The 16,412-nt window shown below is 40.5% G+C and overlaps 1 protein-coding gene across 2 annotated transcripts in view; it reads right to left on the bottom strand.

The window, feature by feature from the left end:
• The window catches only part of SLC39A11 (solute carrier family 39 member 11), a 4,193,139-nt gene that overhangs the window by 3,673,623 nt on the left and 503,104 nt on the right, over nucleotides 1-16,412 (bottom strand). The gene's annotated exons all lie outside the window — the stretch shown is intronic.

The following is a 16,412-nucleotide window of genomic DNA, read 5'->3' as shown; positions in this document are numbered from 1 at the left end:
CTATTTTTTGTCAGCTAGTATATTTCCTTTATTTCAGACAGGGCAGGGCAGTATTATTGTGAACTAGCTTCCAAAAGTTCTGGCTATTATTTCTTAACTTTCTGGCACATTTAAAAATGTGTAGCTATTTCTGGCTTCAAATGAGTTCATATTCAGCTTCAAACTTCCTAACAGCTCTGTTAAGTTCTTTGCTAGCTTGCTAAGTGTGATGAGACTTCTTAAAAGTGTTAATTAATTCAACTAATTTCTTGTTACATAGTTTGTTTATACTGGTATTCCACCAAATAGGATTGTTTTATAATTTCTGATATTTGCTAAAGATAGGGACTGTCATATCAATATAACTACTTAAATGGAAGTACACTAATAATAAAAATAATATCCATTTGTTAACTAACTACATTCTTACCAGTAATACATCCAATTAGTGTGTTTGAAAATGGCTGTAAATCAGATCTCTAGGCATTGTTTAAATGCCCTTTAAGACACAGAAACAAACTGTCAACAAACTGAAGGAATAAGTAACACAGAGATAAGTTGAATGAAAGTTGATAAGGACGGCTTACTAGTGCCAGTGCATGCTCAGTAGTATGTTGATTGCAGATGTTAGTGAAAGTTACAAACATACAGTGGTTATGTCTTACAAAAATACTGACAGCGTATTTCAAGAATTTGTTATGTAGGGGTTTACTGATGGCATTTTCTCAGTTCCACATCCAAAGTTGGGATACACTTAAAAAATTTAAACACTGGCTGGCTCAAAGATAGACCCATTAGAAACGTTTGCCCAAAATACATTACACAATGGTAAAATCCTTAACGTGTTTTATATTAGATTGATTTGGTTAAAAAAATAAAAGAAAAAAAATAGACATTTCATATAATGTGCATTTGCTACATTTGATATTGCTTCACTATATACAGTGACTCTAAAATAGTTAGGTATTGATTAGTGCAAAATTATTTTATCTAGTTGTACAATGTTTAAAGACACAGATACATGTCTAATTTGTGAATGTTTGGACCTTACACTTAAAATAACCTTTGTGTGTACTACAAACAAAATTTATGTACAAATTAGTGGTGTTGCAACTGGGGGGGGGGGGTGCTACGGCTCTCAGTTAAGCAAAACTGGTACTGGCGTACTGAGTATAACATGTTAAATGTGCCTTTAATGCTACCATATCAGATATATTACTTTTGCTTTATAAATCATCCCTACAATTCAGAAAGATTCTCACTGTTGTTCAACCTACCTACCACAGGTAGGTCAATTTATGCAATGGTGACAAAATACAATTCAGAAAGAGCTATGGCTTCAATGAGAAATACCTCATTATTGGCTCATTGGCATATCTCTGAATCACCCTTGTTTAGCTCTAGTGCTGTCAGATCTGAATGTATTTCCCTGGAAGTCCATGCATTACATTGGCAAAGGCACCACCTTACACACACACACCTCCCCACAGTCTAGCACTGGTGTGACCACCCATGTACACATACAATCAATTTCACACATACTGATCTCACTTCATCAGTGCCCCAAAATATGTATTACATACATACACACACATCAATACACAACCTGCCCCCATATATTCACTGAATTTACATGCACCTTGACTGTTGTCATAGCAGGCTCAGCAGCGTAAATTGGGAGCTGCAGACATTTCCGGGTGACAGCATGTGAGGTGTTGGCATCTGTGCCAGGGCAATGCAAGTGTAATATATGCCAGCATAATTAGCTGGAGTTTTGTAAATCATTTTGTGTCATTTGACTATCACACTGACTTGTGCAGAAATAACTGATTAAATGTTTATATTTAAACAAAGAAATCTGGAAGGGAGGATTAGAGGTTTTTGAAATTATTCTCTAGCTTTCAGATACTGCAACAGTTCTTAGCAAAGCTCTAAGTGTGCATTTTACCAGTCAAGTGATCAAATGCAATGTCATTCTATACCCATTCCTGTGAGGATGGAACTCACAGCAGCTTGTTTTGCAATATAAAAGATCTGCATCAGTTATCACAGTCAGTTGTTGTTGTTCAGTGTAAGTTTGAAGCTCATCACCTTGCCTTGTGGAAGTAAGCATCTCAGCATCTAATCTTACCTTGCTGCATTAATTAAGTTATCTAGGGAACAGTTATTCTTTAGAAAGCAAGGAAATACAGTGAGATTATTTGAGTACTGTTTTTCTGCATCTGTTTTAATCTGTCCAAATTTGTTATTTTTATTTCTCCTGTGACTGAAACTCTTGATTTTTATTGTACTTAAATATTTAGTATTCTCACGTTGTCTATTGTAATATGAATTATTACTTATTTGTATGCCTTTCATTGTAGCTGCTCTTTTAGAGAATACTTTTAACATCTTGAGAATACTTGTGCTTATTTTAATGACACCTTGGCTACTCCAAAAAAACCTAGCTGCTTTGGTTACACTCTTGCATTTCTATTTGTATTGATTTTACTCAGTATAATTAGTTACCCTTGTAAGAGCCTGAGAGTAGTTAACTGATGGTAGCGAGGTTACCTTACAGCCTTGGTAGAAGGAGTACAGCTAGTAAATATGTCCCAGTCTTTCCCAGGAGTGTGTGTGTGTGTGTGTGTGTGTGTGTGTGTGTGTGTGTGTGTGTGTGTGTGTGTGTGTGTGTGTGTGTTAAAATCAAATGCCTAGGTGTGGGTGTGTCAACTACTTGGAAATGGGACACAGTGCTCCAAAGTGAGTCTTGTTTGGGATCTGGAGAGACAGAGTCCAGTGCCAGATCTAGAGTGTGTTCTCTGTGTGCTCTTGGGGGAAACTGTGCTTGACAGAGAGAGCTGCATTTGAAAATACTGTGCAAATCCAATCCTGTTTTTAGTGACGGTCTCTCACCAGTGTCAGTGGTGAGGGCAGAGGCTCCTTGATTACTGGCCGGGATAAAGAGAGGTTGTCACACAGCACATGGCTAATTAACATTACCCTTTCCTGGTTAGATCCTAACAACTCCTCCCCCAGTATGATCACCCATGAAGACATACACACTCACATATATTTATGCCCAACAGAGATGTGCATACAAACATCCACACAGTAATACACACCGTACTCCCACACCTTCACTGAACTTATCTGCACCGTGACCGTTTCCAAACAAGTGAATAGGTGAGGACCATCTTTTGATGATACTCACTTTTTTCCTCCAACAGTGGAAAAATGTGCAGCACAGTGTGTCTCTGAATAGCTCAGCAATGTAAATCTGAAGCTGTATCATTTGTCGGAGAGAGCACATGGGTAATTAGCATTAGGTACTCTCCCAGATTGCCACATTAGCATGCAGCGTGACCAGCAGGAGTGCCCTCAATGCTCAGGACCTCTCCAGTGGTAAACTTCAGCAGTAGGACAGTCTAAGAATTGCAAATGCTTACCTTGTTTTTTTGGAGAATGAGTACAGTTTTCCTTTTTTGCCTGTGTTAAGGCTCCTTCTTGTGGAAAACTTTTTTGAATCCCACGAAATGCTTGTTTTGTGTGATGGGGAGTTTTTTTTTTTAATTATAAATGTTTATATCAATACTAAACAAAAGTACCAGTTTTATTAAATTCAGTACCACTATGGAACTTGTTATCTTGAATGAGAAAATCTCTTAATTCCAAACCCTCATCAATTCAATTCTGCCAAAGGCAGGTCCCTGCCTCTTTAACCTCACTAATTATTTTGAAAAATATGCATTCCACAAGTTTTAAAAGAAATATTATTAAAAATCAAATGAGATGCACATCTAGGTTAAACATAAATAATACACAATTTGGTAAGGAATTAACAATCTAAAAAAGGCATTAGCAGAGGGCACCATGAGGTAAAGTTGCCAAAGTGACAACTGTAACTGTTGACCAGAGAGTTACTAAACATCCCCATAAGTTCAGTACATGGAAGATTTTAATACTGAAGATGATACAGGGCAAAATGTGATATCATGGCTATAAAATATTGTAAATGAACACTGATAATTTCAACTGCATAGGAAAAAGTAGCAAAAGCAGTGATACAAACATCACTTTTTATGAATAACGAAACAAATATACTGGCAGCTTCATCCTTGATTTCTAGGATGCCCACACTATCACATAACAAAAACATCATAGCACAAATGCATGTGAGATGTTCAGTCTGTGTAGGTTTCTTTCCTCTAGACCCTGGTGCCTTAATCCAAATGATAATTTTAGTACCTGATCTCCTGGATACCATACGCTGAACTTACCTCCCAACTTCACTGATTGTTTTTCTTCTAAACCGGCCTTCTTCCTTTACTACTTACTTAAAATCTCACTTCTATCTCACTGCCTTCCTCCCTCTCGTACATCTTCCTTTCTCCTCCCCCTCCCCCACTCTGTACTTACATGCTCACACCTACCCTACTCCTCCTCCCCCTCTTTTAACCTCCACCCCTACTCCAAAACTTATAAATCCACCCTATCCTTTCAGGGCACCATCTTTCTAGCCTAGCCCCCTTCTGGCTGCTGAGTATCCCTGATGGTAGCATTTGCGGTAGGTTTCTGCTTTGTACCTTCTCCTCTGCTAAGTGGCCAATACACTCTTTTATTTGATGTTTTTGGAATTAAAATGTTGATGTTGCAATGCATCCATTATCAACTTTAGTAGTGGCTGTTGTCTCCCTAGTCCTTACTGGCTGTAAGGTCGCTCTGTGTAAAATGTGAAGTATTCGTTAACGCAGGCTATAGACTTGATTATTGCCTGTACTGCATATTCTGAGGGTTAATAGGGTATTGGGCCATTTACCACCTCCTTCACCATATATTACGATATCAGCTATTGTAAACTGACTCAGCTAGTGTTAGTCTAGTCATTCGCGCGTTTTCTCTTTACTGTATGAGGAGCGCTGAATGTGTTTTGTAACTACTGATATCTCCCTTGATATTCTAGTATCCATTTAAGGATATAGCCTTCTTTTGAGATAGTGTACTTGTTCGTGAGCTTTTCCTTACTACATTACGAGTGCTGAATGAGCAATGAAACTGCTGCTACCATCCTTAATTTCCTAAAGCTTTTTTTAAGGGATTTAGCCTGTTTTAGCATTGTTGTCGTTTGTGCGCTTTTTCCTTACTGTACTAAGAGTGCTGAACGAAAAAAGGTAATTGCTACTACCTCCTTTGTCTAGCACCCATCTATAGAATTTTAGCCTTTGTCTCTTTTTCTGAATTAGTTTCCGCGTTTCTTACTGTATAGTAAGGCTTTTTAACTCAGGCTACTTATCTGTAGCTCTCATGTACGATTAAAAGATAACGTATGCAATGGTTCAACTTTTATGCTTACTAGGTTGTGTTTTTTCCTCCATTATGCCATTAGTTTGCTAAATTAAATAAAGCTTAGCAGGAACCACATAAGCAAACAGTCTCCCCAGCTGTTACACTATTCTTCCAATAAGCTAAACAAAACTCTCGCTCCCAGCACCTTAACCCTCAGGATATGCTGCAGTCTGTTTTTTGTTACCGAAGGGCTGTTTAACACAAATGCATCTTAGCGTTCTTGCTTATATGTGACTGAGTTTGTTTATAGTATACAGGTTAGACTGTTACTTTTCTAATTTTATAAGCCATGGTTTTTAATCATATGTCATTACTTTATTCATCTAAAGGTTACTGTTAATTAAAAGGGCCAGCATTCATTGAGAAGCACATAAATAGGCTCTTTTTGTACAGAATAGCTTAGAGTTTGTTTAGTACACTGCATCCTAGCTGACTTTGTCTTTGATTATTTAGACTTTGCCTAATATTACTCTGAAAGCTTTTTTTACTTATATTGTGCGCAACTATATCTGTGTAAAACTGCTGATGCTTTAATTTTGCATGTGTATGCATTGAGTATTTTCTTAACCTTTTCCCTCTCTACTTTCCTTTAAGCGTGTAAACCTCCTCCCAGTGTAAACTCTCTCAGCTTCTGTGTCCTGCTGACTACCCGAGGCCCAGAGACATACCAGACTTCTGTGAAGTATCTGATACTTCCTCCCAGCACATGAAAAGAGCCATTGTCTTCCAAATGCTGTACTGCCTTGGGAAGCTGGAATAGTTACCTGAAAGTATGTGTAAAATACTCCTTACTTCCTTTAATTGCAACTAAATCCTGTTTTATTTTGTTCAAGTGAACGCTCCCTACCAGGGCAACCGGCAGCCATAGTCTCCTATTCTATATTCCCTATACATTCCATTTAGCCTCCCTGCCAAACTCTTCCCCCTGCTTTTATTTACTTTTCTTTTTTCTTCCCTCCTCTCCTATCATCCAATCCTTCTTGATCTCCCTTTGGGAAAACTCTATTTATATTACCAAGAGTGACCATTAGAGGGCAGTAGAATAATTTTGTTGCCCATTAGTTACTTTGCTTCTAAACTTTAGTCCTTAAACCAGATTTTGTCTCTTTCTGCCTCTGATACCACCTGCACCTATCCCTTTCCCCACTGAATTTACCCTTATCATCTTTCCCTTCTCTCTACTTTTTAGTCCCTGTCCTCCTGGATACCTTACACTGAATGTACCTCCCAACTTCACTGATTGTTTTTTCTCTAAACCAGTCTTCATCCTTTACTACTTGGCTCAACCCGCTCCGTTTGCCCTGCGGGCTCACTCCGCTCCCCTACCCTACCCCCAATTCCCACCCACCCTCACTGGTCCTAGACTTATACTTCCTTAACTACACCCTCTCTCCCATCCAGCCTATCCTATACTCCAACCAACCTACACAAAGTACAGTTTTGTACCTACCATAAATGTAGATGTTCGAGGATCCACATTGCTGCAGTCCTAACTATTGGGTAGTCCGCTGTCCAGTCGGCCCGAATACCAGAGTATATGGCTGACGTCGGTCAGGGCGCATTAGACTGACGTCAGTACGTCAGGGTACTAATGCGCATGACCGACGTCATATCCTCAGTCTTTTCTTGCCCCAGATGTCAGAAGACCCTAAAAAGACAAGGCCCAATATACCTGCACCAAAAATATGTACAATATATATACAAAAATATATACAAAAATATCAGCATATAACCTCACCTACACAACCACCCCTAAACACAGAGGGGAAGGAGGGAGGGTAAATTGGACTGCAGCAATGTGGATCCTCGAACATCTACATTTATGGTAGGTACAAAACTGTACTATGTTCTTCATTCCACATTGCTGCAGTCCTAACTATTGGGTAGAATCCCAAAGCAGAGGTAAGGGAGGCTGGCAAATCATAAAGAAGCAGGAGCTGACAACATGCCTTGCAAAATAGCAGTGGCAAAACCAGCCCTAGACTTAGAGTAGAGAGGAAGGTGATAATGCTTAGAGAAAGTATGCACTGAACTCCAAGTAGCTGCCTCCAAAATATCCTTAGTTGCCACCCCTTAGAAATGCTGTTGAAGTGGCAGTAGCCCTAGTGGAATGAGGCCTAATCCCAGCTGGAATCTCCTTGCCATGATGGGAATAACAAAATGCAATGCAAAACCCAATCCACCTAGAAATAGTTTGTTTTGACACAGGCTTGCCCTGAACTCAAAGCAAAAGAAACAAACAACTGCTGAGACTGCCTAAAATCCTTAGTCTTGCTTAAATAATAACGCAATTGCCTGTGTACATCTAAAGTGTGCAAAATCTTTTCCCCTTTATTTTGGGGGTCTGCATAAAAAGTAGGCAAATGAATAGTTTGGTTTAAAGCCACACTAGAAACCACCTTAGGCATAAAGGAAGGATTAGTACGTAATGATACCCTATCCTTATGGAAAATCAAAAGGGCTCTACTGCCATAAGGGCCTGCAACTCAGACACCCTTCTTGCAGAAGTAATAGCCAACAGAAAAGCAGTCTTCCATGACAAGTATTTCAATTCAGCAGTAGCCGCAGGCTCAAAAGGTTGTAGAGTAAGTTATTCCAACACAAAATTGAGATCCCATGCAGGAGTAGGAGCTCTCGTGGGGGTCTTATATTCTTTGCCCCTCTAAGAAACTGCTTGAACAAAGGATGCGAAAACAATGGTGGGTCACAATCATAGTGAGCTGAAATTGCTGCAGCATGAATCTTAATGGAAGAGAAGGACAAACCTTTGTCCAATAACTCAGTAAGATATTGAACAGCCACACTCAAATTAGGCTCAGAAATCTCCAAATTCTTTGCTGTACTCCAAAATAAAAACCTCTTCCATTTTTCTGCGTACACTTTCCTTGTACTAGGTCTTCTAGCTTCCATAATCACATTTAAAACTTGTTGAGGAAGTTGAGACCTGCTGTGTTTCAACACAGAATATGCCAGGCTGTTAGATGAAGAGAGTGAAGCTTGACATTGAGCAGATGACCGTCCTTCTGAGATAACAGATGTGGAATCAAAGGTAAAGGCCATGGAGGCTTCCTTACCAGACTCCTTAGTAGTGGGTACCAGTGTTGCCGAGGCCAATCTGGAGCTATTAAGATCATCCTTGGCTTGTCTTGTCTGACCTTTAAGAGCACCTTTGGAAGAAGAGGCAGAGGTGGAAAGGCATACACATGAAGATTTTTCCAACTGAAAGAAAGAGCATCCACTTTCCAAGCTGTGTGATGAAACCCCTTTGTGCAAAACTTTGGCAGCTGGTGGTTTAGTGGAGAAGCGAACAGATCTATGTCTGGAGTTCCCCATGACACTGTCAATTTCTGAAATACATGAAGATCCAGTTTCCACTCGTGGGGATCCATGATTTGTCTGCTTAACACATCTGCTAAGGAGTTCTGTGCTCCGGCAGAAACCTTGCCTGAAGAGTTAGTTGCAAGCTGAGCGCAGTCTCCCATAAAATCATTGCTTGCCTGCATAGAGGATAAGAATGTGTTCCCCTTGTTTGTTGATGTACCACATGACAGTTGTGTTGTCTGTTAGAATCAACACCTGTCCTGGAAGAAGTAACTCCTTGAAAGCCATTAATGCAAACTGGACTGCTAACATCTCCTTCATGTTGATATGTAGATGCTGTAGTCTGGCAGGCCACTTGTCTTGTATCCACTTTCCATTTAGATGAGCTCCCCAAGCAATGTCCGAGGCATCTGTCGTTAAAATCTGACTCGCCTCTGGCCGGGTCACAGAGAGTCCCTTGTTTAGGTGACATTCCTGAGCCCACCACAAAAATTCTTTTTGAAGGCAAGGTATTATTTGAATGACAGTGTCCAAATCCTGGCAGTGCTGTGTCCATACATTTTTGAGATACCATTGCAGCTTCCTCATATGCAGTTTGGCATTGGGAAGCACCAGAATACAAGATGCCATGAACCCTAATGCTTGAAGGACTGTCCTTGCAGTCAGCACGGACTGATGAGATAGTTGATGGAAATAAAGGGATAGACTCTTTTGTTTGTCCGGGGTTAAAAAGGCCATCTGGGCTGCTGTATTCAGTCTCACACCCAGAAAGCACATGTCTTGAGAGGGTACTAGACTGGACTTTATTTCGTTCACAGAATACCCTAGGCATCTTAGCACTGCTATAACATATTCCAGATGCTGTAGAAGGTCTTCCTTTTCTTGAGCCAGAATCAGGCAGTCGTCCAAGTAAGGATAGATTTGAATTCCTTTTAGCCTGAAGTAAGCTATCACTGGAGCCAGAACCTTCGTGAATACTCTGGGCGCAGTAGATAAGCCAAAGGGCAATGCAGAGAACTGATAATGAGAATTTCCAGCTCGTATACGCAGATACTTCCTGCAACTTAGTCTTATAGGCACATGAAGGTAAGCTTCCTTGAGATCTAAAGTTACCTTCCAGTGATCTTTGCCCAGCAGAGGTAAAAGCTGTTGTAACGTCAACATCTTGAACTTGGGAATGTCCAGATAAGTGTTGAGGATAGATAAATCCAAAATTGGTCTCCACGTGTTCCCCTTCTTTGGTACTAGGAACAGGCGAGAATAAAATCCTAGGCCCCTTTCTGATACAGGGACTGGCTGAATGGCCCCTATTTGGAGTAACAGAGAAATTTGCTTGTGAGCCTCTTTCCTTTGTGGAGGAGGAACGTCTGGCATGCCTTCGAAAGGGGGCAATGTATGGAAATAAAACCTGTAACCGTGGTGAATGATATCCAACACCCATCTGTCTTGAGTAATTAAATCCCAATTTTCTTTGAAAAGAGACAGTCTTCCTCCCAAAGGAGCTGCCAGCCGAGAGTCTACTGGCAGCAGAAAAGGCAGGTCATTGGGTCTGTTTACGAAAGGACTGACCCCTGCCCTCACCAGAAGTCTGAGCAGGTGAACTCCCTGTTCTAGGCCTAAAAGAACCTTGAGCTCTGCCCCTACCACGTCTAGACCTACCCCTAGACTGGGAATCATAAGCAGGATATGTCCATCCCTTAGTAGGCCAATTTCTACTAAACTTCGGTGGCTGCACCTGCAAAAAATCTTTAACAGTTTGCATAGACTTAGCTTTGTCCTCCATTTTCTTTAAAACTGCTTCCACAGGCGAACCAAACAACACATCAGACTGTAAAGGAGCATCCAAAATCCTTGTCTTAACATGCTCAGCTAAATTCTGATCCCTCAACCAGGCATGCCTGCGAAGAACAGAACTAGTAGCAGCCACCCTCGAGGAGGCCTGTACAGCATCAAAACCACATTGCAAAGAATGCTTACCCACTTGTTCAGACACATGAACTAAATCCAGCAACTCTTTACACTCAATACCTTCCGCCAAAGCATCCACCTTAGATTTCAGTTGTGAAAGGAGATAATTCTGATATTTTAGCATGTGAAACTGACAATTCAACGCCCTCATGGCTAAAGTGGAAGAAGTATACACTTTCTTTCCCCATCTATCCAAAGCCCTTGCCTCTTTATCAGTGGGAACAGGGTTTTTAACCACAGAAGCCTTAACACCTTTAGGTCCCTGAGAAATAGTTTCCGGGTCTGCCCTAGGACTCTTAAAAAGATACTTATGAGCTTCAGGCACCCTATAGTACCTATCAGGTTTAACAGGAGCAGGAGGCAAAGAATCAGGGTTCAGGGAAGCCTCTGCAAAAACATCTTCCACCACATTCAACACAGGAGGTATAGCTAAGGGCCTATGCTGGGGTAAAAACAAGAATTCCCTAAGCCTTTTCCTGGAATCAGAGTAATCCTGGCCTTCCCATTTAAAGTGCTCCCTCATGGAATGCAGAGTCTCTGAAAATGAGAAATCCTCAGGAGGAGAAGCTGTAGGAGTGGAATCATCCACATCAGAATCAGAATAAGGAGGATACTCCTGCAAATCTTCATAGAAGACTCAGAAGCCTCTGAACACTGTTCAAAACTATCAAACTCAGGTTCCACCCTAGGCCTCTTATCAGGAGGGTGCATAGAACCTCTAATCATAGTAATCAAATCTTCTGCCATTTTAAGCATATGTTTCTTAGGCACAGAACCTGAAGTGCTAGGAGAAGCCCCACGAAGCTAAACTTGGCCTACCTCTCAAAGAAGTTTTGGAAACAGAAGGAGAGGCTCTAACTACCTTGGGAAGAGAGGGAAGAGCAGTTACCTGAGAAGCCCCTCAGCCTGGCCTACCTCCTGAGAAGGCACATCCTGTAACAGTAAAGTCTCTGCCTGAGACTCCAAAGAAACTCCTGGCAAAACCTCTGGCTCCACTGGGCCTTCTAAAGAACCGGCGTCCGGGACTGCGGTTCATCAACCCTAGGCTTCGCTGTTTTGTCCTTGCGCTTCTTGGGCGAAGCGGGCGTCGGAGCATCCGTCGGCATTTTATAATTGCAACGCTTCCCAAACACTAACCTGGCACAGTCTAACCTCCTCTTAATAGTGCGTTTGTTAAACCTAGCACAAGAGCGGCATCCAACAACGTCGTGCTCAGGCCCTAAACAAGGTATACACAAGGTATGGTAATCCCTATGAGGTATCTGTTTCCCACAAGAAATACAGTTATTCACTTTTTCTGACATCCGGTTAAATACTGAGGCAAGAAAAAACCAAAATGTTCCCCAACGGGGTACTTAGCCAACTCTGATTCGGTCTGAAACTCCGACTTCAGAAAATTTCAGAACGCCAACCTGCACTCGCAAAACTGCTTCTGCATCGGACCATGCGGCAAAAAAGACTGAGGATATGACGTCGGTCATGCGCATTAGTACCCTGACGTACTGACGTCAGTCTAATGCGCCCTGACCGACGTCAGCCATATACTCTGGTATTCGGGCCGACTGGACAGCGGACTACCCAATAGTTAGGACTGCAGCAATGTGGAATGAAGAACATCTTAGCTACACTCCACCTCTACCAACTTTCTCAAGTGCCTCTACTTACAGTAATTTACCCTATCCCTTTACCATTATCTGTTCCCTCTTCTTAAAGGCACAACTATAACTAATAATTCTTTTATTGTCCTATCCCAGTCTAACCTCCATTGTATTTGTATAGGTAATCTTAGCAATATGCCTAACCAAGCTATCCTAACCAAATTAATACTCATAGCTACACTTATACCTGTCCTCACCTCCTTTGAAAAAGTGAATTATTACCATTTTAACTACTCTCCAAAACAAACAGCCATTCAGATTTCTACCCTCACCCATATTCAAATAAATATCACATCCACTCCCTGCTACATACTAGCCAAGTACCATCGACTCACACACATTAAACATAATAACCTCACAGTAAGGAAAGTGAAATATCAAACTAGCTATATATATATATATATATATATATATATATATATATATATATATATATATATATATATATAAAACCTGGTTTTAAGGCTAAAGAATCCCTTCTTGAAAGATGGTGACATCCACCCTAACCCTGGCCCAACCAATGTCTCCACAGTAAAAACTCACTGCTTCTATCCCTCAATCCTAGTAACCCAGACCAGACTCTCCAAGTCGATACTAATAGGACATCTCAATATCCGCAGTATTAACAACAAAGTTGCCTATCTCCACACCCTCCTTGATATTCATTCCTTTGATATCTTCTGCCTTACAGAAACTCGGTTAAAACCTGGAACTAAGGATAATGAAATAATCCCCCCAGGATATAATATATTGAGACAAGACCACATAAAATGTAAGGGTGGAGGAGTAGCACTTTAAAAATGGGCTTCAGATCTCCTCCATACCTTATAACCCACCTCAGGATAGTAAGGCTGAAGTCCTTATCTCCAAATTTCAACTCAACCCTAGCAAATCCCTATACATCATCTGTATCTACCTACCTCCTGGCAATAACAGCAATACTATGGAGGATATACTAAGCTGGGTGTCCTCTACTTACCCACAAGAAACAATAATACTAGGTGACTTCAATATTGACTGGAAATGTGTCAATACTGAAAATCCTACCTCCCATATTAATCTTCATGGCTTTAGTCAAACAATCACCACCACAACCAGAATTAACAAACCAAACAAAAAACAGAGTACCTTAGACTGGATTCTTAGTAATAAACATCAACAAACTTATAAGGTAGGAACGTTGCTTGATGATGTAAGTGATCATACTCTGACTTACATTATAAGGCAAAAGAATTCTAACAAGCCCACATATAGGATTTCATGGACCAACAAACACTTTAACCCAGTACTATTCCAAAATGAACTTGATGCCGGTGACTGGAACCCCTAAAAATTCTCCCACTTGAAGAGGCTGTTAAATATTTCATATCTAAATTCTTAACTATCCTCGATGAGCATGCACCTAAACTATTAGAATGAAGTCCAAACCAGCCCCCTGGCTTTCAAAAGAAACCAGACAAAAGATTTTGCTTAGGAACAAATCTTGGGCTAAGTGGAGAGCTACCAAAACCATATCTGAGCAACAAACTTTTAGACAATTGAGAAATATTGCAAAAAAAGCAATACTCAGACAAAAAGAACTACTATTGTAAACTACAGCAAACTCACCAAAATAATCCACAGAAGTTCTTGTCAAGCATCAACAGACTCTTTCACCTAGGACAATCTAGTACACCAACCCCACAAGGGGCTGATCATAATACCCCCCATGAAACTGCCAATGCCTTCAATACCTTCTTCACATAGACCAAACAATCTCTAGCCAGTCAACTATCCACAGACAACTCAAGTCTCCCTACCTCTATACCTGGTACTCTCCCAACATTCCAACTGCAACCCATCTCGACCACTGTCATCTACAAAATCATCCAAAAACTTAAGCCTTGTACTCCTTCTGCTGACTAGTTAACATCTGAATACCTGCAAAAAGCAGCCAAAGCAGTTGCCTATCATATATCTATCTTTATAAACAGAACCATTAAGGAGGGAACCATCCCAGACATCTGGAAAATCTCCCACATTATCCCCCTACACAAAGGTGGTAAAATCTAACGATTATTCCAACTACAGGCCTATAGCCCTTTTATCACCCTTAGCAAAAGTTATGGAAAAATGTATTCACCGTCAGCTATTAGACCACTTAACTCAACACAACATACTAGTGAACTGCCAGCATGGCTTTAGGCCATTTCTTAGTACCACCACTGCTCTCTTATCATTCACCCAGTCCATCAATAGAAACCGTAATAAAAACATCCTCTCATCAGCACTCTTCATCAATCTCTCAAAAGCTTTTGACATGGTAAATCACCCCCTGCTTATAAATACTTTTGAATCCCTTTCTCTTGACATCCAGGCTTTTCAATGGTTCAAGTTCTACCTTAGCAATAGGCAACAAGCAGTTTTCTGGGACAATAATCTATCCTCCCACATGCCAGTCACCTTTGGAGTCCCTCAGGGCTCCATTCTAGGACCTCTTCTTTTCTCACTATTCATCAATGACCTTTATGTAGCAATTCCTCAAGCCACCTGCATACAATATGCAGACAATTCTACACTCATATGTTCAGCTAACTCCATATCAGAACTACAATCTCTGACTCAAAAGGTATTTAACACAGTAGAGGCATGGTTCTTGAAACATTGCCTCCTTTTGAATGCCAAAAAAACTAAGCTCATACTCTTTACATCTACCAGTAAGTCCACGTCTCTATAGATTTCTCTGTCAAATCCAATAACGGCACCCTTATATCGCCCGACTCTACCATCAAACTGTTAGGAATCACAATTGACAATAACCTCACTTTTGATAGCCATATAAATAGCACTATTAAAACAGTGAACAGAAAAATGGGCTCCTTATATAGAATCAAACCCTTAACTCCAATAGCTAGAACCACAATTGCCCACTCTCATTTAATCTCAACTTTTCTTTACGCTTCACCCATATACACTAACCTAAAAAAAATAATCTCCTCAAACTAGCTAACTCCTACAATCACATTGCCAGATTTGCCACTGGTAATCCATTTAGAACTCACCACTGTCAGAATCTGCAGCAGCTAGGCTGGCTTGAACTACAAAACATTCTGATGTTTTCCCAACTTAGCATTGCCTACAAGATATTTTACCAACCAAACCACACTCCTATACTCTCTAACCTCATTATCCCCTATAAAAATCTTAATTCCCTATGCTCTTCTAGCAAACTTCTAGCTAGCACAATCAAGTCCAACAACTTGGCAGATGACTCCCTGTTCTCCAACACTGCTGGAAAAAACTGGAACCTTCTACCAACTGAACTAACTTTACTACCTTCCCTTCCGCTCTTTAAGCAAAAGCTCAAAAGATACCTCGAAACATATTGGTTATGCCCTTGCAGCAACCCTGACTAATCATCTGCTTTCACTACTTTTATTTCTATAGTGCCTCTTCTTACCAAAACAATACTGCTTACCCCCCTGGAAGCAGTAACTGTCACTAGTAAAATTAAAATAACTTACTGTATGAATCCAATCTATTAATGTACTGTAAATTACCTCATGTATCACACTGTAAAATGACTTGTCTTATCCTGTATGTCAATGTTTCTTAGTGTAATGTTCTTCATTTTAAGATTACGTCTTTGTATTTTGACATCCTTTCTTTTAGTGCGTGATAAAATTGTTTTTAAATTTTTTTGTGCTAGTATTGGAGCTTTTCTCCCCGGGCCTCTACTGAAAATGGAAATATATCCAGTTAGACTAGCCCGGTAAACAAATGTAAAATAAAATAAATAAATAATGAAAAAAATGTAAGAAAGACCCAGCCAAGAAAGAGACTTCCCTGTATAATACCTTAAACCCCCTGCAGTGGATGGTCATGCGGTTTATGCAAATCACCCCTTAAGAACATACCCATGTTTAAGCTACATGGCTTCTGTCTGTGGCTTTTTACCTTTTACACCTTTATGGATACCATTCAGGCAAATAAAGCCATAACCCCTTTGCATATAGGTTCATAGGAGGTTACTAAGTTAATAGCCCCTGGGCCTTTACAAGCCTAGCCATGTTATACCCATGTTCCCTAACTGACCATGGTTAGATGGTCTTTATTTGCAGGATGAGTTTATGATCAGAACAAACTGCCCGTCCAAGAGGGACACAGGTGCCACCCCCGGAG

Source organism: Protopterus annectens, chromosome 10.part0 (genome assembly GCF_019279795.1).
Source record: "Protopterus annectens isolate FY-2018-M chromosome 10.part0, PAN1.0, whole genome shotgun sequence".
In the NCBI taxonomy this organism is placed as follows: domain Eukaryota; kingdom Metazoa; phylum Chordata; order Ceratodontiformes; family Protopteridae; genus Protopterus; species Protopterus annectens.
The sequence above is the reverse complement of the archived record's forward strand: the minus strand, read 5'-3'. Positions and strand labels throughout refer to the sequence as shown.